The sequence below is a fragment of the Lissotriton helveticus genome, chromosome 5_1, assembly GCF_964261635.1.
Source record: "Lissotriton helveticus chromosome 5_1, aLisHel1.1, whole genome shotgun sequence".
Classification (NCBI taxonomy): Eukaryota; Metazoa; Chordata; class Amphibia; order Caudata; family Salamandridae; genus Lissotriton; species Lissotriton helveticus.
The window spans coordinates 769,372,812-769,397,704 of record NC_136065.1 but is presented as its reverse complement, the minus strand read 5'-3'; positions in this window follow the sequence as shown (position 1 = coordinate 769,397,704).

Here is a 24,893-nt window from a genome sequence, read left to right as displayed (position 1 = left end):
GTGGCAAAAAAAAACAACTCAACAAGCACTTTTTTTTATTGACAAGGAGAAGCTGCTAACAGTAAAGAAATTTTGTTATCTCGGAATAACATTTTCTGATGATGGGAAATGAACACAAGAATTTAATAACATAGGTCTAAAGATGACTAGGAATACAAACAGCATCTTTTGTTTTTCCACTAAATTGGGTGGCCCCAGAAGAATTAAGGACCTGGTAACCATTTACAATGCTAGACGTGTTACATCAGCACTGTACGGGGCAGGAATCTGGGGTTACCGTGACGGGAAAACTATGCAATGTGATGGAAATAAATTCTTAAAGAGAGTACTATGTGTCCCCCAATCTGCTTCAACTTTACTAGTGCACGAAGAAGTAGGGATTAACTACATTACAGACCTAGCAGCTTTGCGCCCTTTAACATTATGGCGATCTATCTGGGCAAAATCAGAAACGCTGTTTACACAACAAATAATACGAGATTGTTTAAAACTTGATCACTTTCTCCTTATACCATGGTTGAAATATATCCACCATTGGTATCGTATTTTATTTAACAATGATATTCTATTACATCCAGATTTTGCTGCCTCTATCTCTAAGAAGGAACTAAAGGAGAAATTTTTATCTTATAAGAAAGAGAACAGAGTGAGGCAATCGAGGACGCTACCAATGGTTGTTTTTTATCAAGAGCTTGATCTAAATAAAAGGCTTCCAGTCTTATCTATCTGAGGTCACACTGAACTCACACCGATTTGTTTTAACGCGTCTTAGATTGGGTACCGTACACCACTTGGTGGCATTTCCTGTTATGAGAACTGGTTCAAACTCTGTATGCCCCTGTGATGGAACCTCAAGACAAAGCTGCCGTCATTTTTTATTGTTCTGTAAATATTATCATTTTTTAAGGCTTTTTTACCTCAAACCAATTTTTTTTAAATTTAACGCTCGATCCATAAACATTGCAATGAAATTAATTATGCCCCTGGAAAATTCAGATATCTGCTTTGCTGTAGCTATGTATATAATGAAATGTATTGATGCCAGGAAATCTATTATTGTTTAAATTGGTAATCAGTTCATAGTCAAAATACATGAACTATGCATCCATCCTGCTGGAATATCGTTCATTTTAAAAAAAAAGAGTTTTAATATTTATATTTGTATATAGTTGATTGTTTTTAACATTTCTACTAAAACGTATTTAGGCCTTACATCCCTGAATTATATGTAGCACTTTTACACTTTATGTACACATTTATTGCACACGGAACTTAAGCAACCTTCGGGGCGGGCTTGGTCTGTACATATGTATTATACGTAAGTGAAATGTATTGGCTACCCTGTGTATAATTTTTATATTTTTTTGTCAGCCATAATGTGTTGTGATTAATAATTATTGTAATTTGCTGTTTTGTTTTTTGCTTGTGCTTACATGGATTGTTATGACAACCCGAATAAAAGCTTTTTGAAAATGAAATGAATAATTTCCTTTTTACTTCAAAAGCCTTTTGAACAATGGATTCAATATGCTTCATCTTGTTATAAAATAGTGCTCTTTGTCTATATTTTTTCACCTCTTTCAGCAAGTTAAGTACCACTCTATTATACTTTTTATTTAGGATTTCTTTATACTGGTTTTGCCTTATTTTAACATACATCGAATCTTCTCACTGTAAATTTACTTTTTTCTTTTCCTGTTACTCATTTTATTTTTTTCTGGTTGAATTATTCTCAGTAGTTTCCACATTCTGCACACTGTTTGTAGGCTTTGAAAGTTTTTTAATGAATTCATTAGTTGTCTTTTTTTCTTTTTACTCACATGATGTAGGTCATCCAATACTTGTTGTTGAGTTTTTTTCAAATAATTGCCCTTTAGCTGCGTTTTTCTCTTTCTTGATTTTTCAAGCATGATAACTTTATTTTAATGTTGATGAACAATTCTGCAAAAAATAAACATAAATAAATGTATTTTAATAAATATATAAATTATACTTGTCTATCACTATACTATATAAACATCATTTAACCACTTTCTTGTCTCATCACTAATTGAAATTGTAATTCAAGAAGTATACAACACTGTATGGGAATGCAAGGGGAGTAACAGGGTGTTGCAGTAGTGTATGGATACTGACTGCGGAATTGTAGGTCTGAAACACAAGTATAAAGGTGGTTAGAGCTCTACATGCATAGTGCATAGCAGTTTGAAGCAGTCCATGTCCTAAAGCCTGGCTCACTGCATGAGCACAGGGATACTGACTGAATGATTGCAGTACTATAAGGAGAGACACTGGGTGAATTCATAATTGGTTGAGTTTTACTTCAGTGAATAGATTAGTACATTGAGCTGAAAGGGTCACTATAGAACTTCAAGAGCTGTGACAGGATGTTTGCTGGAGGGTATGGATTTTGACTGGGGAATTGTAGGCGTGAAACACAAGTGTGTAGGTGGTTAGAAGACTACATGCATAGTGCATAAGAGTTTGAAAAAGTCCTCGTGCTAAGGCCCTGAATCACTGCATGACTACTTTGATACTGACTGAGTGATTAGAGTAGTACAAAGGCACATGAAGTTACCAAATGCTTCTCTCACAATGGTTTCCAAATGCACACAGACTCAGAGTGTGATTCTAGACAAGCAACATTATTCATTAGTCTTGAAGAGGTAAGTTGACTGCAAACATTCCACATATTTTAGTACTGCACTTTAGTGTGGAAGCCTGACTCATTTTGCACATACATAATCAAAGACTGGTTTCTAATTCTACCAAAACTTGAGAACAGGATAGGTTTTTACACAGTTATGTGTCTGCAATCACATGAAGTACCCAAATGCTTCTATCACAATGGTTCCCAAATGCACACAGACTCACAGTGTGATTCTGGACAAGCAACAGTATCCCTTGGACTTTACCAAAAATCATTTACTAGTCTGGAAGAGGTAAGATGAGTGCACACATTCTACATATTTTAGAACTGCAGTTTAGTGTGCAAGCCTGACTCATTTTGCAAATACATAAGCAATTACTGATTTCTAATTCTACCAAAACTTGAGAACAGCATAGGTTTTTAAGCAGTTATATATCTGCAATCCCATGAAGTACCCAAATGCTTCTAACACAAGGTTCCCAAATGCACACAGACTCACAGTGTGATTCTAGACAAGCAAAACTATCCCTTGCACGTTATCAAAAAACATTGACTAATCTGAAAGAGGACTGCACACATTCCATATATTTTAGAACTGCACTTTAGTGTGCAAGCCCAACTCACTTTGCAAACACATAAACAATGACTGGTTTCTAATTCTACCAAAACTTGAGAACAGGATAGGTTTTTAAGCAGTTATATGTCTTCAAAAACATGAAGTACCCAAATGCTTCTGTCAATATGGTTCCCAAATGCACACAGGCTCACAGTGTGATATTAGGCAAGCAACAGTATTCCTTGCACTTTGCCAACAAATATTTACTAGGCTGGAAGAGGTGAGATGACTGCACATATTCCACATATTTTAGAACTGCACTTTAGTGTGGAAGCCTGACTAATTTTGCAAATACCTAAGCAATGAGTGGTTTCTAATTCTATCAAAACTTGGGAACATGATAGGTTTTTACGCAGTTATATGTCTTCAGAAACACGAAGTACCCAAATGCTTCTGTCACAATGGTTCCCAAATGCTCATAGACTCAAAGTGTGATTTTAGACAAGCAACACTATCCCTTGCACTTTGCCAAAAATATTTACTAGTCTGGAAGAGGTGAGATGACTGCTCACATTCCACATATTTTAGAACTCCACTTTAGTGTGGAAGCCTGACTCATTTTGTAAATACATAAGCAATGACTGGTTTCTAATTCTATCAAAACTTAAGAACAGGATAGGGTTTTAAGCTGTTATATGTCTTCAAAAACATAAAGTACCCAAATGCTTCTGTCACAATGGTTCCCAAATGCACACAGACTCACAGTGTGATTCTAGACAACCAACAGTATCCTTTGGACTTTACCAAAAACATTTACTAATCTGAACAAGGTAAGATGACTGCACACATTCCATATATTTTAGAACTGCACTTTAGTGTGCAAGCCTGACTCATTTTGCAAACACATAAGCAATGACTGGTTTCTTCTTCTACCAAAACTTGAGAACAGCATATGTTTTTAAGCAGTTATATGTCTTCAAAAACATGAAGTATCCAAATGCTTCTGTCACAATAGTTCCCAAATGCACACAGACTCACAGTGAGATTCTAGACAAGCAAGAGTACTCCCTGGACTTTACCAGGAAAAACACATTAATCTTATTAAAAACAAAGACACCACGTACAACCCCTCACAAATTAACAAATCACCTTCCATTGGTTTGTAGTTTAAGAAGTATGGCAGTCACACACCAGATTTTCCTATTAAGAATCTCTGTACTGTACTGCTCTTATCAAAACCAAAAAATGGCAAAGTTTCCCTCTCATTCTGCACACATATACATGTAAATATCAAATCACATTGCTTCCCAAAAGCTAACACACATTTCTATTGGTTACACATTTCAACCCTTTCCAATTGACATAGGTTTGAACCCTACCCCCAATCTGCTTACTGCCTGTTACCATAGTAACAGTTCATAGACCACTCAACTGAGTCCACAGGTCACAAGTGCAGTACACAATGTTGCTAATCCAAACAGCAAGTGTACTTGACATTTCAAAATATCACCTTATCCTATGTAATGTTCCTTTCAAACAGTTTTTGTTAACCAATAAGAATCATGCTTTAAAAAAACAGAAACATACACCCTAATTTTCAGTCTAGAATGTTCCCAAACGCCAATCATTTTTTTTCTTTTTTCAAAACTGCATCTTATCCACCATTTTAGAAAAATCTTAGTTGTCAAACTGCCATTTCACATACAGACATCTTCTGAGTGCATCCAGACCTCCCTTCAAGATGCTTAGAGTGTGGATTGTGGGACACAGCTATATTTTCTGGAGCCAAACGTATGCAGAAAACAGAGGCATTGACAAAGACCTAACTTTGCCAAATGTAGACATTAAATGGATTGGACAGAGAGGATTAAAATGGCACCAATTGATGCCATTGGGTAAATCCTTTTACATCTCCAACACCCTGACCTCATAATTGTGCACTGTGGTGGCAATGACCTAGACACTTTGACTGGGGTAGGTCTGGAAATGATTATGAAGGACACCTTAGGAGAATTGATGTCACTTTTCCCCCAAACTGCCTTTGTCTATTCCAACATATGCCAAAGGCAGAAATGGAACTGGTCCAAACAATTTTGTCCACAGATTGAGAAAGCTAGGAAACATGTCAATAAAGCTGTTTCTGCTTTTCTCCGAGATTTTAAGATGGCGTCCATTTACCACAATAAGCTGCATTTCAATATGGATGCCATCTATAGGAGAGATGGTGTACATTTTACAGATGAGGGTAACAGAGTCCTCCTCATGAACTTTAGACTCTGCATAGGTACTTACTTGTAGGTACCACATTCTCTAAATAAACACAACAGCTCTTTTTAGAGCCACTCAAGATCTAAACACAGAAGCTTGATGTTTATCTGAAAAATATTACTTCTTTTTGCTTGGACTCGCGCACTCAACGCGTTAGGAGTCGAGCACCCAATGCGACAGGATTGTGCACCCAACGCACTGGAGTCGCGCACCCTACATGTTAGGAATCGTGCACCCAACCCGTGCACACCAGGGGGCCGCGCTGAGCGCCTCGCTGGATGCACGACTCCTAATTTTACAGTGGAAAAAAATAGCACCTATCACTAATTTCTATTCTCCCCAGAGCCCCTTCCCCCGGGGCCTATATGCAATGTTGGGGTCTGTGGGCGGAGCCCCAATGCCCCCATGGTCCCAGCCGGCTCACTGCATCCTTCGGGAGCCGGCATTGCTTTTCCACACGGGGAGCTGCTAGCATGCAGCTCCCTGTGTGGAAAATCAATATGGTTTGCATTTTGAAAGAGAGAGCAGGTTTCCCTGCTCTCTCTTTCAAAATCCATACCAAGTTTTCTATAACAGGGTGGGAGCCTTGGCTCCCGCCCTGTCATAGCAAACAGCAGTGTCCCGGGGGAGGGCATCGCGAGACACTGCAGGAGCCGGCCCTGGGGGTTCCTGTCCCCAGGGCCCTCGAACACTCCAGTGTTGACAGACAGTTGACAGCCAATTAGCATGCAGCTCATGATCGTAAGGGTGCGCTTAGGGTGAGCTCAGGATGCTCGGATCCACCACGGCCATAGATATATATATGAATTTACTTGTGATTTTCTCAGCAACTACTGAACGGATTTACACCATTTAACTAAAAGGCATGGCCCGGAACCAAGGGCTACCTCTTTGCCTAATTTGGTGTAATTTCGTTGAGCAGTTCGGGCTGTAGCTGCGATTAAATGTTCATATGGGAAATTGCATGGGGAAAACACGTTTTGAGACCCCATTTTTTTCAGCCCCTGCTTCACGAATCACCCCGAGACTTTCAGGATAGGAGCGGACCGGAGAAGGCCATAAGATTTGAAACTTTCGCGACAATTCGTCAACCGGCGCCGTTATTCCAAATAGAATGTTGCGGATTTCCTATGGAAAATAGGTCCTAACTAGTCGCCAGTTGGTAATATATATATATATATTACCTACTGGCGGTCGCCAGAAGGTAGTTATAGTTAGGACCTAGTTTCCATAGGAAATCTACAACATTTTATTTGGAATAACTTTGGCGCCTGTCGACGAATCTTCGTGAATTTCTCCAAGAAAATGGCCTGCTCAGTTCCGCTCCTTCCCTGAAAGTTTGGGGGTGATTCGTCAAGTGGGGTCCGAGGAAAAAGGGGGTCCCAAAACGTGTTTTCCCCATGCAATTTCTCATAGGGACCTTTAGCCAGGGCTACAGCCTGAACGGCTGAACGGAATTACACCAAATTTGCTAGAGAGGTAGAGTTTGGTTCGTGGATTGTGCTTTTTGTTAAATGGTGTAAATCCGTTCAGTAGTTTCTTTGAAAATTGCAAGTAAAATCATAGCGATATCTAGAGACGGGGTGCAGCACGCGTATGGAAATTCGTTCAATTATGAGCGCGAGCTGCATGCTGATTGGCTGTGTACTGTCTGTCAACACTCGAAACCAGGAAGTGTTGGCGGCCATCTTCTGCCTCGCTAGAACCGAGTCACAAGAAAACAGTAAAACAAAGTTGAGAAATAAGGGAAGGGGGTAGGCCAGAAACATTCTGACCCTCTAGGCTTGCTCAGGGGGTGGTACATGGATGTTTAGGCTCTATTTTTATTTTTTTTAACGAAAAATCGCGGAGTACGCATACGGAAATACTTAGAACTACGAGCAGGAGCTGCATGCTGATTGGTTTTGAACTGTCTGAACACTCGATAGCAGGAAGTGTTGGCAGCCATCTTGTTCGTCGCTAGAAGCGAGTCACAAGAAAACAGTAAACAAACTTGAGAAATAAGGAAAGGGTGCGGGGTAGAACGATTCTGACCCTGTAGGCTTTGTCAGGGGTTAGGTTTAGAATTTTTAGGCTATTTTTTAAATTTTATTTTGATTAGAAAAATCGCGGAGTACGCGTATTTACGTGCACGAGCTGTATGCTGTTTGGTTGTCGATACTCCAAACCAGGAAGTGTTGGCAGCCGTGTTATTGGTCGCCAGAACCGAGTCAGAAGAAAACAGTAAAAAAAAAAGAAAAGCCGAGAAGTAAGGAAAGGGGGCATGGTAGAAACATCCTGATCTTGTATGTTTGGTCAGGGGGTAGTTCGTGGATTTTTAAGATCTATATTTTTTTATTTTGAATAGAAAAATTGCGGAGTACGCGTATTTACGTGCATGCTGATTGGTTGTCGACTGTCTGTCAAATGTGAGAGATTATGAAAGGAGGCATGGTAGAAACATCGTGATCCTGTAGGGTTGCTCAGGGGGTGCGCAGACGTACAATCACAAGTTGCATGTTGATTGTCTGTCAATGCTTCTTGTTGTCGAGGGGGCGTACGTGCCCCGGGGTCCGCCACCTTCCTGGGGCAGTAATCTTTAAAGTAGGGTGGCCGTGAGGGTACGGATCACCTAGCTCCAGGGGTTACCACTTTTCGGGGCTTTTTAATGTTGGGAGGGGGTAGTGGTGATTCCGTCCTGGAGCTCTTGATTGTTCTGGGGAGTCCTGCAGTGTCCCAGGGTGTGTACCCCCCGGGACACTGCTGTTTGGTATGGTAGAGCGGGAGCGTCGCGGCTCTCACTTCAGCACAGCAAATCGGTTTCCTATTTGAAAGGGAGAGCAAGTTAAGCTGCTGTGTCTCTCAAGTGGGAATTAGATTGCTTTTCGTTAGAGAGCAGCATATAAACTGTTCTTTTTCTTTACTTGTATTCCGTTTTACTTACAGTATGTTTCTACGTCTCTTCAGAATGAGTTCCACAGGATAGCTACTGTGGCAGTGTTGTTTTTTGTTTGCCTCCCTTCACCCTAATTAACAACGTAATGGGGGCACTGCTGTCGTGTCTGTTTTAACTTGCAACACAGTAGGTAGGATAAATAAAGCACTTGATACAATGTAGAGTGACACTATTTATTGTATTTAATTTTCCAATGTTTTGAAAATAGAATATACTCATGTACAAAATATTGTTTTATTTCAAAAATAAATAATTAATAAAATGTTTTTGAATCACCACAGGAGCTGATATTATAGTACAGATAAAAAGAAGTGTTTATGTACACGGAGCTACAACAGAAGAAATTCAGTATGGAAAATCAACAACATAGTTTGAACACATTTTCGAAATTAGTAACAGTGTCATAGAAGAGCTGAACATACTTTATAAGTAGTGAGAATGAAGAGCAAGATATAAATGCTGGAGATATTAGCTGTGATTTCCTAGATTAAAGGTTAGATGTTGATTTTTTGGAAGAATTATATGACATCTAGTATGATCATATGAGTTTTGAAATTGATAATGAGGTATATGAAATAAATGATGAAATTATTTTAGGTCTATTAAGTTATGAGATGTTATAAGAATACATTTATTAAAATGGCTGCAAGTGTGCAAATTACCCAGTGCCTTTAGCCGGGGAAGTAGTTACAACAAAAATGGCTTGATGAAGGGCCTTGACGTTCAATTAGAATTATATGACATCTAGTATGATCATATGAGTTTTGAAATTGATAATGAGGTATATGAAATAAATGATGGAATTATTTTAGGTCTATTAAGTTATGAGATGTTATAAGAATACATTTATTAAAATGGCTGCAAGTGTGCAAATTACCCAGTGCCTTTAGCCGGGGAAGTAGTTACAACAAAAATGGCTTGATAAAGGGCCTTGACGTTCAATCAGAATGTGATATTGAAGAATAATTGATAATACCAGTCAAGAAAGGCAGAAAGTGTGCAATTTAAGCACTGCTTTCGGCTGAGGTAGTTCATACTAATTAGAAGATAATGTCAAAAAAGTAATGTTGAGCATAGTGATGCTCCTGATCTATGCATTTTATTAGGTCGATAGACTGTTCCCCGTAAGACAAAAGTTCATCACAATAAATGCATAGAATGTTGATTTCCTCGAAATGAGGATTAATTTGTGGGTGTGGATTAGTTGCTGAATGTGCTGCTGCAGCAATCGCTGTGCTTGGTGCAGCAGTAGGTGGGTTCTCTCTGTAAATGAAAAGGAGGACATTTTTCTGTCTTAGGCTCTATACGAATAATAGCCTGAAATGGATGGACACATTTAATAAGAATAGACTCATAGGTATTTAAATTCATCAGTTGAGAAAGAATTATTACGAAGTCTTCATTATTATACACAGCACTAGGAGGCATTATGCTCTTATCCAATTTGTTATAAAAATATTTAGAAATATGCTGATTAGAATGCAATTCAAAACAATTCTGTGAGTAATAAGTTGCAAAATGTTTCGTCATTATTATTTTCCTTTTTAAATACACATGAACAGTACTGGTTTGAATTTTAAAACGAGTTTGTTGAAAACAAATGGAAGAATAATTTGGTGTTTTGGTGTTAGTGAAATCACCTATAACTTTGTAATATGTTGCTCACAATTATGTACAGTACAACATTGTACATTCTGTTCCACATTTTCTTCTATTAATATCTCAGTTTCTGCACGGTTTTCCTGAGGCCCAAAGTAACCAAGCTGAATTTCTTCAGAGACATTTGTTACATCTAATATAGATGCACGGAAAAGAGTACTGGTAATTTTTTTTTAACATTAGTGCTGGAATTTTTGCGTAATACAATGTTCTGATTAATTTTCTGATTTGAGTATGATTAACTGGTAACATTCTGAATTGGTGAAAAACACTATGGTATACTTTTTTAGAAAGATAAGGCAGGGAATGACTTTGGAAAGCAGTATTTTCTCTCACTTTGCAAGAGTCTAGTGCGTGCCACATCTTAATCTTTCGTTTAACACTTTTGTTATTATAGTTGGGTTAAAACTTGCATAAGAAAATTAATAGATTCTTAACTTACAGTATAAATACTACTACAATTGGAAGTGTTCACTGGAGTTTTAGAACGTGTCCCTAAAACTTCCTCAGGTAACACTTCTTTTGCATTTGTAGGAACAATTTTGTGTTTCACAATAGAACAACCATTTCTAACTTCATAGGTACAAATACTAGTGTCATCTGTATGCAAATCATTACTGAGAAGATAACCTGTCATTAAAAAAAGGCTTAGAACTTGATCTATTGTTCCATTCTCCTAAGAAAAATATCTGGAAAATGTGTTAGTTTCTCTTTTCCATTTACTTTTGGCTTTCATTAAAGGGATCGATGAATCTAATTTTGTAACAGTTAACAGAATCTGTGGACACAGTACAATTGCCTGTCTTAAATAAAGAAAAGCTACATTCAATGTTTTCCATAGTGTAGATGGAAAGGTGAATTGAAGTTGTTAATCCTCTTGTCCGTAGTGTAGGTAGAAGGCAGTAGTTGAAAGAGAAATGGAGGAATGCGTTGTCTCTTTTTTAATACAAAATCTGAAGACATACAGTAGAAACATTTATAATTTTAAGAAATGAAGGCTGAATTCGAAATGTACAAACTGTAAGGAAATGTGATGACATTGTGAAATTGTCTGTTTTAAATAAATCAAGATTGTTTTGCATGTTTTCTGTACTACTGGCGGTATTGGTATCTAGTTGTGAACTCTAGTGAGTGCAGAATTTATTGAAGGCTCTTCTTGGTAGACATAAGAGAAATTTACATGCAAAAGTGAATTGAAGTTGTCAACCCTGCTGTCTGCAGTGTAGATTGAAGGCAGTTGTTGAGACAAAGATTGAAGAATTGTATTTAGTTACAGATAACAGAATCTGAGGACATAGAATTGTATTTGTGATAAGGAAAACAGTGTTTAATGTAATGCAGTCCTTCATGTAGAAGGAAAGCTCAATTGAAGTTGTCAACCCTGCTGTCTGCAGTGTAGATTGAAGGCAGTTGTTGAGACAAAGATTGAAGAATGCTATTTAGTTACAGATAACAGAATCTGAGGACATAGAATTCTATTTGTTATAAGGAAAACAGTGTTGAATGTAATGCGGTCCTTCCTGTAGAAGGAAAGCTCAATTGAAGTTGTCAACCCTGCTGTCTGCAGTGTAGATTGAAGGAAGTTGTTGAGACAAAGATTGAAGAATGCTATTTAGTTACAGTTAACAGAATCTGAGGACATAGACTTCTATTTGTGATAAGGAAAAAAGTGTTGAATGTAATGCGGTCCTTCATGTAGAAGGAAAGGTGAATTGAAGTTGTGAACCCTGCTGTGTGCAGTGTAGATCGAAGGTCTTTGTTGACAGAAAGATCGGTCAATGCAAGTTGCTAAGCCAGTTGTCCGCAGTGTAGATTAAAGGTAGTTGTTGTCAGAAAGATTGAAGAATGCTATTTAGTTACAGATAACAGAATCTGAGGACATAGAATTCTATTTGTGATAAGGAAAACAGTTTTGAATGTAATGCGGTCCTTCATGTAGAAGGAAAGCTCAATTGAAGTTGTCAACCCTGCTGTCTGCAGTGTAGATTGAAGGCAGTTGTTGAGACAAAGATTGAAGAATTGTATTTAGTTACAGATAACAGAATCTGAGGACATAGAATTCTATTTGTGATAAGGAAAACAGTGTTTAATGTAATGCGGTTCTTAATGTGGAAGGAAAGCTCAATTGAAGTTGTGAAGTCTGCTGTCTGCAGTGTAGATTGAAGGCAGTTGTTGAGACAAAGATTGAAGAATACTATTTAGTTACAGATAACAGAATGGGAGGCGTGAGTAGAATTGTATCTGTGATAAGGAAAACAATGTTAAATGGTATGCGGTTCTTAATGTAGAAGGAAAGTTGAATTCAAGTTGTGAACTTGGCTGTCCACAGTGTAGATCGAAGGTAGTTCTTGACAGAAAGATCGGTCAATGCAAGTAGTGAACCCTGCTGTCTGCAGTGTAGATTGAATAATTGATAATTCCAGGCAAGAAAGGCAGGAAGTGTGCATCTAAAGCAAGAAAGTTCTGTGGAGTTTGCGATGAGGAGTGGTCCAAGCAGGACGCATTGGTAACAAAGCCTTTATAATCAAGTTTTCTAATAAATATTGGTTGTTTATTTACAGAAGTAAGATGAAGTATATCTCTGAAAAGTTTGATATATTTTTTTTCGAATTAAGTCATCTCATTCAATATGGTGGGGAAACATCCTTTACAACGCAACTTTTACCACGCAGTGCTTTTACATCGCAACTTTTACAACGCAAACCATTACAACGCATTGCCCATGGGGGGCGCTCTAGGATAGGGAATAGATTTAATTTACTATCCAACACCTTCCCTACTATCCACGGGGACTGGAGTTGGAATAGTAAATTAAACTATTCACTATCCAGCACCCCAAAGCGATATGCGTTGTAATGGTATGCGTTGTAAAAACTGCGATGTAAAAGCATGCGTGGTAAAAGCATGCGTTGTAATGTCATACATCCAATATGGTGATGTGGTGATTTTTGGTGCACTGAGTTAGTAATGTTTGGCGCCGAGGTTGAATGTACCGAGTGATGATGTGTGATTGGGCGGGGTACAGTAATTGAAGTAATGTGTTATGTCGATTGAATTCTGAATGAATTTCATTTAAGAGGTACAGTATGTCTCACTGTGACATAAAACTGTTCACTCTTTTTTTAGATGATTTATGGTGCAGTGAGTAAGTAATATGTTTGGTGCTGAGCTTGTATGTTCTCTGTTCAGTGTATATTGAAGGTAGTTGTTAATAGAGATAGACAAATGGTAATTGTCACTTATTTAAGACATACAGTACAAGCATCTCTAAAATAAATAAATGAAGTCTGAATGTCCTATTCTTCAAACTGTAAGGAAATGTGAGGACATTGTGAAATTGTCTATGTTTTAAATAAATTAAGATTGTATTGATTTTTTTCTGTAGTGTTGGTGGTGTTGGTATCCAGTTGAGAAGTGTACTGAGTGGAGAATTTTTGAAGGCACTTCTGAGGACACATAGTGAGAAGAAATGTATGTGGTCAACTGAATTGAAGTTGTGAATTCTGCTGTCTGTAATGTGGATCGAAGATACTAATGCATGCAAACATTGATGTATGCTATTTTGTACAGTTAACAGAATTTGAGGACAGAGTACAATTGTAAAGCAACGCTGAAAAGAATACTGTCTTTAATGTAGATGGTAAATTGAATTAAAGTTGTGAACTGAGCTCTCTGTAGTGTAGATTGAAGGCAGTTGTTCACACAAAGATTGATGAATGTTATTTAGTCACAGATAAAAGGAACTGAGGATACAGTATAATTGTCTCTGCCTTAAGGAAAGGAAGGATGAATACAATGTTGTCCTTAATGTGGAAGGAAGGTGAATTGAAGTTATGAACCCAGATGTTCGTAGTGTACATTGAAAGCAGTTGTTGAGACAAAGATTGAAGAATGCTATTTAGAGACAGATAAGAGAATCGGAGGACACAGCATAATTGTCTGTCTTAAATAAATTGAGAGTAATATGTCATACTCTGTTTTACGAATTTTTTGCATTTCTAAATGCACTAAGGTAAGCATTAAGTTTGATTCCATGCTTATGTCATCAATATTGACAACTTAAATTTTCTTCAAGAGTCTTCACAACAAGCTTATATAGATAGTTTGTAGTATTGTAATTTTTTGTCATGCTCCAGAGGTAGATTAAGTAAAAGGTGTAATGTAGCTTTGGAAATGTTAATCTCTGGTCATATTTTGAATATATGGAATTCATTACAAATATGCGACAAGTATATGATGCTAGTTATGGAAGTATTGTATAAGATATAAGAATTGGAAAAAAGAGTGAACATGGCAAAGAAGTTTTACAGATACGATTACTTTACAATTTGTCTGCAAATGAAAATATTGTTTCTGAGTTTGTAGTTATTTTTTGAATGATTGATAACCCTAGTTAAGAAACACAGGTAGTGTGAAAATTTCGAACTGCCTTCGGCTGGGGTAGTAGGTACAACGAAAAGGCTCAATAAAGGGTCTAGAGTTTGAATCAGAATATGAAATTGAAGAATAATTGATAATCCCAGCGACAAAAGGCAACAAGTAGGTGTGTGTATGTGTGGATGATGTGTTGATTGAGTGAAAGATAAATAAGGTAAAAAATAAGAAATGGTGCAGACAAGCAAAGTACCCAATGTTTTGTCAGGGAAGTTGTTCTTTAGATATTCAGCTCATTACACAGACTGTGCGTGGCAAGAAAGCATTAAAGTGTGGTAATTAACCACTGCTATTCAAGGGGAGGTAGTTATGAAGAAGGCTGAATAAAGCGTATGTAGTTTGAATTTGGATTATAATAAATAATAATTTATAACCGCTGCAAAGAAAGGCAGCAAGTGCAACATTTTCAACTGTCTTATGTTGGGGTAGTATGTATATAAAAAAGTTCTTAGCAGAGATACTGAAGATAAATTTGGTTTCAAAGATGAATTTAAGTTGTGAACTCTGGTGTTTGCAGAGTAGATTAAAGGCAGTTGTTGACAGAAAGATTGATGAAAGCAATTTGTCACAGATAACAGAAGCTAAGGACACAGTATAATTTGTTAACCGTAGATCATACTGGCTCTTTTTTAATATTGGTAGATTTTTATTAAGCTTTTTATTTTACATGAATGGGAGGAAGTGCGGAAATTACCCACTGCCTTTGATGAGTAATAGTTACGAAGAAGGCTCAATAAAGTGCCTGCACTTTGAATTCCAATTTGAAGAAAAACAATTGATAGGCACAGCTAAGAGAGGCAGCAAATGTGCAAATTTCTCACTGCCTTCTGGCTGAGCAATATCTACATGATAAACGTTTGATAAAGGGACATGAGTTTGTATCAGAATATGAAATTGAATAGTATTTGATAATGTCAGTCAAGACAGGGAGGAAGTGTGCAAATTTTGCACTGCCATCGCCTGGGTTAGTAGCTACAACAATAAGGTTCGATAAAGAGCCAAGAGATGTTGCAAGAAGGTGTGTGTATGTGTAGATGATGTGTTGATTGAGTGGAAGATGAATAATGTGAAAAAATAAGAAAGGATGCAAGTGTGGAAATTATCCACTGCAATTCATTAGTAGTAGTTACCAAGAAGGGTCAATAAAGGGTCTATACTTTGAATTAGGATAAAAAATAGTAGATTTGATAAACATAGACCGTAGTGGCTCTTTTTTAATATTGGTAGACTTTTGTTAAGCTTTTTATTATACATGAATGGTAGGAAGTGCGCAAATTACCTACTCATTGACGAGTAACAGTTACCAATAAGGCTCAATAAAGGGCTTGTACTTTGAATTTTAAGAGGAATAATTGATAAATCCACTTAAGAAAGGTATCAAGTGTGCAAATTTCCCACTGTCTTCTGGCTGTGCAATATCTACACGAAAAAGGCCTGATAAAGGGACATGAGTTTGAATTAGAATTTGAAATTCAAGAGTATTTGATAAACCTAGGAAAGAAAGGCGGCAAGTGGGCAAATTTCCTACTGCTTTTGGCTGGGGTAGCAGCTACACTAAAAAGATTTGATAAAGGGCTTTGAATGAGAATATGAAATTGAAGAATAATTGATAATCGCAGGCAAGAAAGGCAGTAAGTGTGCAAATTTCCCACTGTCTTTGGCCGCGGTAGTAGCTACAATAAAAAAGTTCGATAAACTGCCTGCATTTTGAATATGGATATGAAATAGAATATTAGTTAACCATAGCAAAGAAAGGTAGAAAGTAGGTGAGTGTGCGTGTACATGATGTGTTGATTAAGTGGAAGATAAAAAAAGGTGAAAAATAAGAAAGAGAGCAGACGCACAAACTACCCACTGCTTTGTAAAGAAAGTGGGTGTTTGGTTTCCCAGTCCATTATACGGAGTGTGCGTCGTATTGTGCAGTGGGAGCCTGAGAAATAGGTATCTCATCTAAGGAGTTTAGCGAGTGCACAAAGTACGGACACTGTGCGGTAGAAAGGACGCAAAAAAGGATGCAAATGTACAAATTACCCACTGCCATTCATGGGTAGTAGTTACGAAGAAGGTTCAATAAAGGGCCTGCACTTTGAATTTTAAGAGGAATAATTGATAAGCCCACTTAAGAAAGGTAGCAAGTGTGCAAATTTCTCACTGACTTCTGGCCGTGCAATATCTACATGAAAAAGGCTTGATAAAGGGACATGAGTTTGAAATAGAATTTGAAATTTATGAGTATTTGATAAGCCTAGGAAAGAAAGGCAGCAAGTGTGCAAATTCCCTACTACTTTCAGCTGGGGTAGTAGCTACAACAAAAAGACTTGAAAGAAGACTTTGAATCAGAATATGAAATTGAAGACTAATTGATAATGCCAGGCTAGAAAGGCAGTAAGTGTGCAAACTTTCCAATGTCTTTGGCCGTAGTAGTAGCTACAATAAAAAGGTTCAATAAATGGCCTCTATTTTGAATATGGATATGAAATAGAATGTTAGTTAACCATAGCAAAGAAAGGTAGAAAGTAGGTGTTATGCGTGTACATGATGTGTTAAGTGGAAGATAAAAAAGGTGAAAAATAAGAGAAAGAGCAGACGCACAAACTACCCACTGCTTTGTAAAGAAAGTGGGTGTTTGGTTTCCCAGTACATTACACAGACTGTGTGTCGGATTGTGCAGTTGGAGCGTGAGAAATGGATATCTCATCTAAGGAGTTTAGCGAGTGCACAAAGTACACACACTGTGCGGTAGAAAGGACGCAAAAAAGGATGCAAGTGTACAAATTACCCACTGCCATTCATGGGTAGTAGTTACGAAGAAGGTTCAAAAAAGGGCCTGCACTTTGAACTTTAAGAGGAATAATTGATAAGCCCACTTAAGAAAGGTAGCAAGTGCGCACATTTCCCACTGCCTTCAGGCCGTGCAATATCTACATGAAAAAGGCTTGATAAAGGGACATGAGTTTGAATTAGAATTTGAAATTCAAGAGTATTTGATAACCCTAGGAAAGAAAGGCAGCAAGTGTGTGAATTTCCTACTGCTTTCGGCTGGGGTAGTAGCTACAACAAAAAGACTTGAAGAAGGACTTTCAATCAGAATATGAAATTGAAGAATAATTGATAATCCCAGGCAAGAAAGGCAGTAAGTGTGCAAACTTTCCACTGTCTTTGGCTGCGGTAGTAGCTACAATAAAAAGGTTTGATAAACAGCCTGCATTTTGAATATGGTGATGAAATAGAATATTAATTAACCATAGGAAATAAAGGTAGAAAGTAGGTGTTATGCGTGTACATGATGTGTTAAGTGGAAGATAAAAAAGGTGAAAAATAAGAAAGAGAGCAGATGTACAAACTACCCACCGCTTTGTAAAGAAAGTGGGTGTTTGGATTCCCAGTCCATTACACGGAGTGTGCGTCGGATTGTGCAGTGGGAGCGTGAGAAATGGGTATCTCATCTAAGGAGTTTAGCGAGTGCACAAAGTACACACACTGTGCGGTAGAAAGGACGCAAAAAAGGACGCAAGTGTACAAATTACGCACTGCCATTCATGGGTAGTAGTTACGAAGAAGGTTCAATAAAGGGCCTGAACTTTGAATTACTTTAAGAATAATTAATAACCTCGGCGAAAAAAGTCTGCAGGTGTGCACATTTCCCACTGCTTTCGGCCGTGGAAGTAGCTGTGATAGATACGTTTAGTTCTTGAATTACACTTAAGACAATATGGAAAATCTCCTCAGTATGAGGCTGTTACTTATAAGGATATTGTGTTCTTATGTTTTCTTAAATTTTGAAATCCGTCATTCCTTATGACTTTAGGAAAAGGCTTAGGCTGTTATAGCAAAATACAGTATTAAAAAATGTAGAATATGTCTATTCATCTTAACCATTTCAAAATAGTATTGTTTCCACTTTGGTTAGAACAAAAAGGCTCAATAAAGGGCATGAGTTTGAATCAGAATATAAAATTCAAGGATAATTGATAAGCCTATCCAAAAAAAGGCAGCAAGTAGGTGTGTGTTATGTGTAGATGATGTGTTGATTGAGAAGATAAAAAAGTGAAAAATTAGAAAGGCTGCAGAGGTGCAAAGTACTCACTGCCTTGTCAGGGAAGTGGATGTTTGGTTTCACATCTCATTATACAGATAGATTGTCGAATTTCGTAGTGGAGTGTGAGAAATGACTACCACATGAAATGAAGGAGTCTAAGTGTACTAAGTTACCATTGCGGCGGTAGGGCTGAAAAATTGCAAAACTGGGCCCATTTCAGGGACTCCATTTTGAATTACAATAATACTTGGCAAAGGCAGCAAGAAATGTAGTAGGTAGGTGTATTTGAGATGGTGGATGTAAAATAAGGTGAAAAGGAAGAAAGGTATCAGATGCGGAAAGATCCTACTGGCTTGTAAAAGAAATGGGTGTTTTGTTTTCCAGTACATTACAGAGTGTTAGTCGGATTCTTCAGTGGGAGAGTAAGAAACGGTTGTTAACCATAGGCAAGAAAGGTAGAAAGTAGGTGTGTGTGTGTACGTGTAGATAATGTGTTGATTGAGTGTAAAATGAGTAATATAAAAAATAAGAACGGCTGCAACGTCATGAAGGACATAAAGAGCAGCTCTCTAAACATGAAGTCGCACAAAAGGAAGGTACTCATCCTCAGACCCACCCTCTCAGCCTCGGATGACTTACGCTAGCTGAGTATATTGTGGACAGTACCAACAGCTATCAAGCATGTGCACAACCTAGAATTCATCTTCAACTCCTTCCTTTGTATGTGTAAGCAAGTCTACTCCATCTCCTCGTACTGCTATAACACCCTCCACATGCTCTGCAACACTTACAATTGGATTGTAAACAAAAGAAAAACAGTGACAGTCCTTCATGAGCAGCAGACTACACCGTGGCTAAACACTGTATATAGGAATTCCACTGAAACATGTACAACAGTTACAACAAGTCCAAAAGACGTCCACCTGAGTGATTATCAAAGTCCTCTGCTGCAGGCACATCATTTACCACCTGATACACCTACACTACCTTAATACCATGAATAGGATCATCTTCAAGCTGCTCACACTCACTTATAAAATACTCTACAACACCAGAGTAATCTACTTAACAGTAGTAATCCTAAAAAGGCCAAATTTTGATCTTAAAATTTTGACTTTAAAATATTAGGTAAAGTTTTGGTAACTCTTTAGGCAAACGTTGCTTATAAACTAATTGGCTATCATTGCAATGTATCCAAGCTTTCAGTGATTTTAAATAAACAGTGTAATGTCCAGATGTTGTAGAAGGTCCATTATGAAAAATAATTGCAACAGTTACAAAAGTTCTTCCTGATATTGAAACTTGACCAGCTACAACATTTTTTATTAGAATTTCCAATATTGTTATTGGCTGCAAAAGTGGAAATTACCTTGTGTTTACTTGGGGAAGCAGTTAGAACAAAAGGTTTGATATTGGGATTTGTGTTTGAATTAGAATATGAATTTGAAGAATAATTGATAACCCCAGCCAAAAAAGGCAGCAAATAAGTGTGTGTACGTGCGGATGGTGTCTAGATCGAGTAGAAGACGAATTAGGTGAAAAATAAGAAAGGCTGCAGATATGCAATCTACTCTTTGCCTTGTCAGGGAAGTGAATCTTTGGATATCCTTTTTGATTATACAGAGAGGGTGTTGTATTCCGCAGTGGGAGGCTGAGAAATGACTACCACATCTAAGGAAGCAAAGCAAGTGTACTAAGTTCCCACTGTGGGCCGTAGAGTTCAAAAATAAGAACACCCGACCCTTTTCAGGGTCTCTATTTTGAATTAGAATAATAGTTGGCACAGACAGTCAAGAAAGGCAGCAGGTAGGTGTGTTTGTGCTAGTGGATGCAGAATAAGGTGAGAATTAAGAAAAGGAGCAGACGTGCAAACTACCCACTGCTTTGTAAAGGAAGTGGGTGTTTGGTTTTCCAGTCCATTACACAGACTGTGCGTCGGATTCCACAGTGGGAGCCTGAGAAATGGGTATCACATCTAAGCAAACAGTGCAAGTGCAGAAAGTACAGTCACTGTGCGGTAGAAAGGACGGAAGAAAGGACACAAGTGTGCAGATTACTCACTGGTATTCACAGTTTGTAGTTAGCATGAAGGCTGAATAAAGGGTCTGCATTTTGAATTTGAATTAATTTTAGAATAATTCATAACTCCAGCCAAGAAAGGCAGCAACTGTGCAAATTTTCCACTGCCTTTGGACGGTATAGTTTTTATAACAAAAAAGTTTGTTAAATGTCTAATAACTAATGTTAAGGACAGTGACGCTTCTGTTTTTGTTTTTGATTAGGTTGATAGATTATTTTGTGTAACACAAAGGTTATTCGCAATAAATTAATAGAAATTTAAGTTTACCAAATTGAAGATCAATATGTGAGTATGGACTGTTTGCTGAAGATAGTGTTGCAGTAGTTGATGTGCTTGATGCAGCAGGAAGTTGATTGTTCTGCAATCTCTGTGTTACAGTGAAGCTAAGTTGTTGGGGTGCAAGTTGTTTAAGTGTTGCACTATATTTGCTGTGTCAAAGGAGGAATGTTTGGTTGATCACACCTTGAAAGAGTTGTTTGGTAAATTTAACAGGTTACTACTGGTTGGTGTATTTCAGTTAGTATGTGTTTGGACTTTGCTGGAATCTTTAAGGGACACATTAGAGCTTTCAGAATACAGAAACACTTTGTACTTAGTGACGTCAAATTCTATTTTGTGAAGAACTGTTGAATTCTAAACCCGCCTTTAGAACTAGTGGGAGGGTAGCATTTTAAAGTGTTTGATAGGTTACACTACATGTGTGCATGGAGCTAAAGAAAACTTAGCATGGGTATGCATGGGCATCGTCTCAGAGAAAACGTAGTATTCAGGATTGTAAAAGCTTGAGATACTAATCTTTTTAGAGTTGGAGCAGAGTTCCTGTAACATTGGTACTTAATATTCTTTTTGATATTCAGCAATCATTTTCTGTACCTGTTGAAGTATACATTTAAATGTTCCTCTTTGAAGGTCAAGAAGCAACACTGCTCCTCTACACAATATTGTTCGATGGTAGTCTAAAAAGTAGTGGTAATTTTACTGTCACCAAGGTAGATATCTGACATTAGAATGAATTATATTTTTTCACCACTATTTCATAGTCGTAATGCAAAAGGTGTGTATAGACTCAACAAAATGATTTTTTTTTACATATATAGGTAGTAACAGGTATGTATAATTTATATTTCCTTTTATGGATTCAAGGTGGTCATCTGCTGCATTCCAAACATTGGGCCTGTTGAAAAGAAAGTGAAAAGTAAGTTGTAATTAATATTGCATGGTTTAAAGATGAATAGGTTGTTTAAATAAAAACTTTATAAGTATTTATATGGTAAACATATTTCCAGGGTCAGAATATGTGGTATCATAACCTGGATATCGGCACACAAAGTAGTTTTGTTCAGTGCCAGTAACTACTGTGGAAGTTTGTGCTTTTTAAAACCAAACAATTTGTTTTAGTTTTGCCAAAGTTTGTTATAATGGTGAGGGCACAGCAGCTTCCGCTGCAATAACGTTTTAGAAACATGATGGCAAAAGAAGTCACGCAATGACAAAACTAAAAAGCTGACCATCAATTTTAGACCTACTGCCTTTGCCAATGTTTGTTTAATTTTGTTTTCCATACTGTTTTTGAAACTAGTTACAGAGATTTCCTATAATGACATTTTTGAGAAATCGTATGGATCAACATGTTACTAAAACACTGTGCAAAAAAATGGTAAGTGAAATTTTATAGTAGTTTAGCAACATTTTTTTTTCCTGCTTTCTCTTTTTTATGAACATTTTAGTTTAAAAGGAAAGAATCATCAATCTTGCTGTTAAGCTTCTCCAATTATTTCCATCAAATCGCAGAGCATTCCGGGAGCAGGAAACATAGCCTCATAGTAGTAAGCTTTGCACATGTTTGTACACTTTTTTTTAATAGAAAAGCTGTCAGTTGTGTAGTCTCAGCTTACAACATTTATTTTGAACACTCACTCTAATAATAATGACTTTGGATCAATGTTGTGGAAGGTGGAAGGTCATTAACATATGGACACAAATATTACCTCGCCAGCAGACAGTTCCCATTCCTGCTCCGGAACGTTTTATTGAAAATTGGCAGCTGAAGGATTTGTGCTGCAGGGGATGGGACTACTTGTTCCAAAGACAAAGTAAATGTGAACATTTGATAGCCCTGGCCCCAATAAATATATCATGGTGATCATTGAGAGGTGGAAGAGTTTCTGATAAGTATACGTGGGTCAGACGTGTTTCAGAGCTGTATGCTTTTGTATACTGCAGGCACTGATAGTAGTACAGTGAGAGCTTACAACATTTACTTAGAGTATCCGGCTGAATAATAAAGGCATTGAATTATTGAAGCATAAATACAGGTTTGAAAAGTATTAACTTATGGGCAAACATATTACCTTAACTGCAGACAGTGCCCTTCCCTGACCTATTATGTGGTACTGCTAAGTGGTAGGGAAAGGGTTTGTGCTGCTGGGAGTTGGGCCTACTTGTTCCAAGGATATAATACACATGAAAACTTGTTGTCCTTGATCCCAACCAATATGTGCTGTGTGTCGGGCTATAGCAGGGGTCTCCAACCTTTTCTGTAGTAAGAGCTAATTCTGATGAAGGAAAGTCCTGCTGAGCTACTAGCATATTTTATCACTGTAAAATGCCGATGATATGTATTAACATTACACTATGACCACCCTAAGCACAGTTATCAGTAGTAACCCCCCAAAAATGTCAGGTGTAGTTATCAGCAGAATGCTAGAAAACGTTTCTCAATATTAAATGCTTGTAATGAAGTAAAATTCAAATCTTCATATGCTGTGTGCCGCAAAGGGTAGTACCACAGCAATAAGTCTCTCCAACTCAAATTGTATTATCATTCAGCTAACAACTTTAAATGTGTTTTAGAATTGCAATATTATGTCTTCATTCGCATATTAGTTTTTGAAAATACACATCGATTTCTATCAAAATCCCTTTCAGCTTTGAGCAATCAAACTCAATTTTCCAGAGGAAAAACCTTTTTTAAAAAAAGCATAATTGAATCTTTTAAAAATCAAATCAGTTTTCATTGTTAGAGAATACACAGTCCCTAAACATCAGCTTTTACTTTTCATTGAGTAAAAATGCCTCTCATGTACAATCATAGGCCATGGTTCTTCACCATAACACTAAGAATGCCTCTGTTATGCTAATAATGCCCACCATTAAACCAGGGCTACCACAGTGCCACAGCTGGATGCCCAACATATATCAGTTATGGTCATTATTATGGAAGAAGATGCTGCCACTCTGTCAGGATTGGCTAAAAGCAGATCAGTCATGCTCTTAATTTGTGAGTGATGGCAGCAAGTATGTAATTACTCTACTTATGTGCCCAACATAGTCAAGGACGAAAATATTATAGCTATGGCACAATTATACATGAATGGGCACAATTGCATCAGAGATAATACTCTTATGATGGAGACCAGCATACATATTTGGTAGTCCTTGACGCTAGGAGTAGTTTTAAGGAATGCACACTGTTTATTTAGGAAGGACACAATGTCACACACCCACACAAAAATGAATGTGGTGTTTTTAATTTTCCCTGCTCTGGATGCATACTCTGTTCTCTTCGGCTCTTTGGTTGATCATGCTCCCAACTAACATATTTTCACTTTAGTTCTTGAAGTCACATCCTTTGGTGGGTCATCCCTGGTTACTGTTGTTACTATTCTTTGATGTCACATACCGTGCGACTGATGGAGCCGGGTGGATAATATGGCTAATCTCTTTTTAGGTAGTTTTAAAGTGGATAAAGATGGTTCATGTGGCAGACCCATAGGCCAATACTGCATCTTCCACATACTTCAACACCCTCCACTTACTCAGCAAGACTTTCAAATGGACCCACCCCCCGAATCCAGGAAGACCGTCACCTTTGCACCCATTATCAGCAGGCTGGACTATGGGAACACCCTCTATGCCGGAATCAGCAAATCTCTACTCTACAAACTTTTGACTGTCCAGAAGGCCGCAGCTAGACTCATGCTCAGTATCCCATGACAAGACCACATTACCCAGCATATATGAGAACTCCATTGCCTCCCTGCCGAAAAACAGAGTGATTTTCAAGCTGCTCACATATACCTATAAAGGACTCCACAACACCAGACCCCAATACCTCAACAAATTAAAGTCCTTCTAGGTGCATAGGCAGCTTTCGAATATAGTGAAGGCAACTCAGAAAAGATTCTTACCATAAAGTTTTCTGTAGAAATTGCTGAATTGTTTTGGTTGCAGACAGCACAAGACTTTTCAGCAGACTGCAAATGTAAAAAA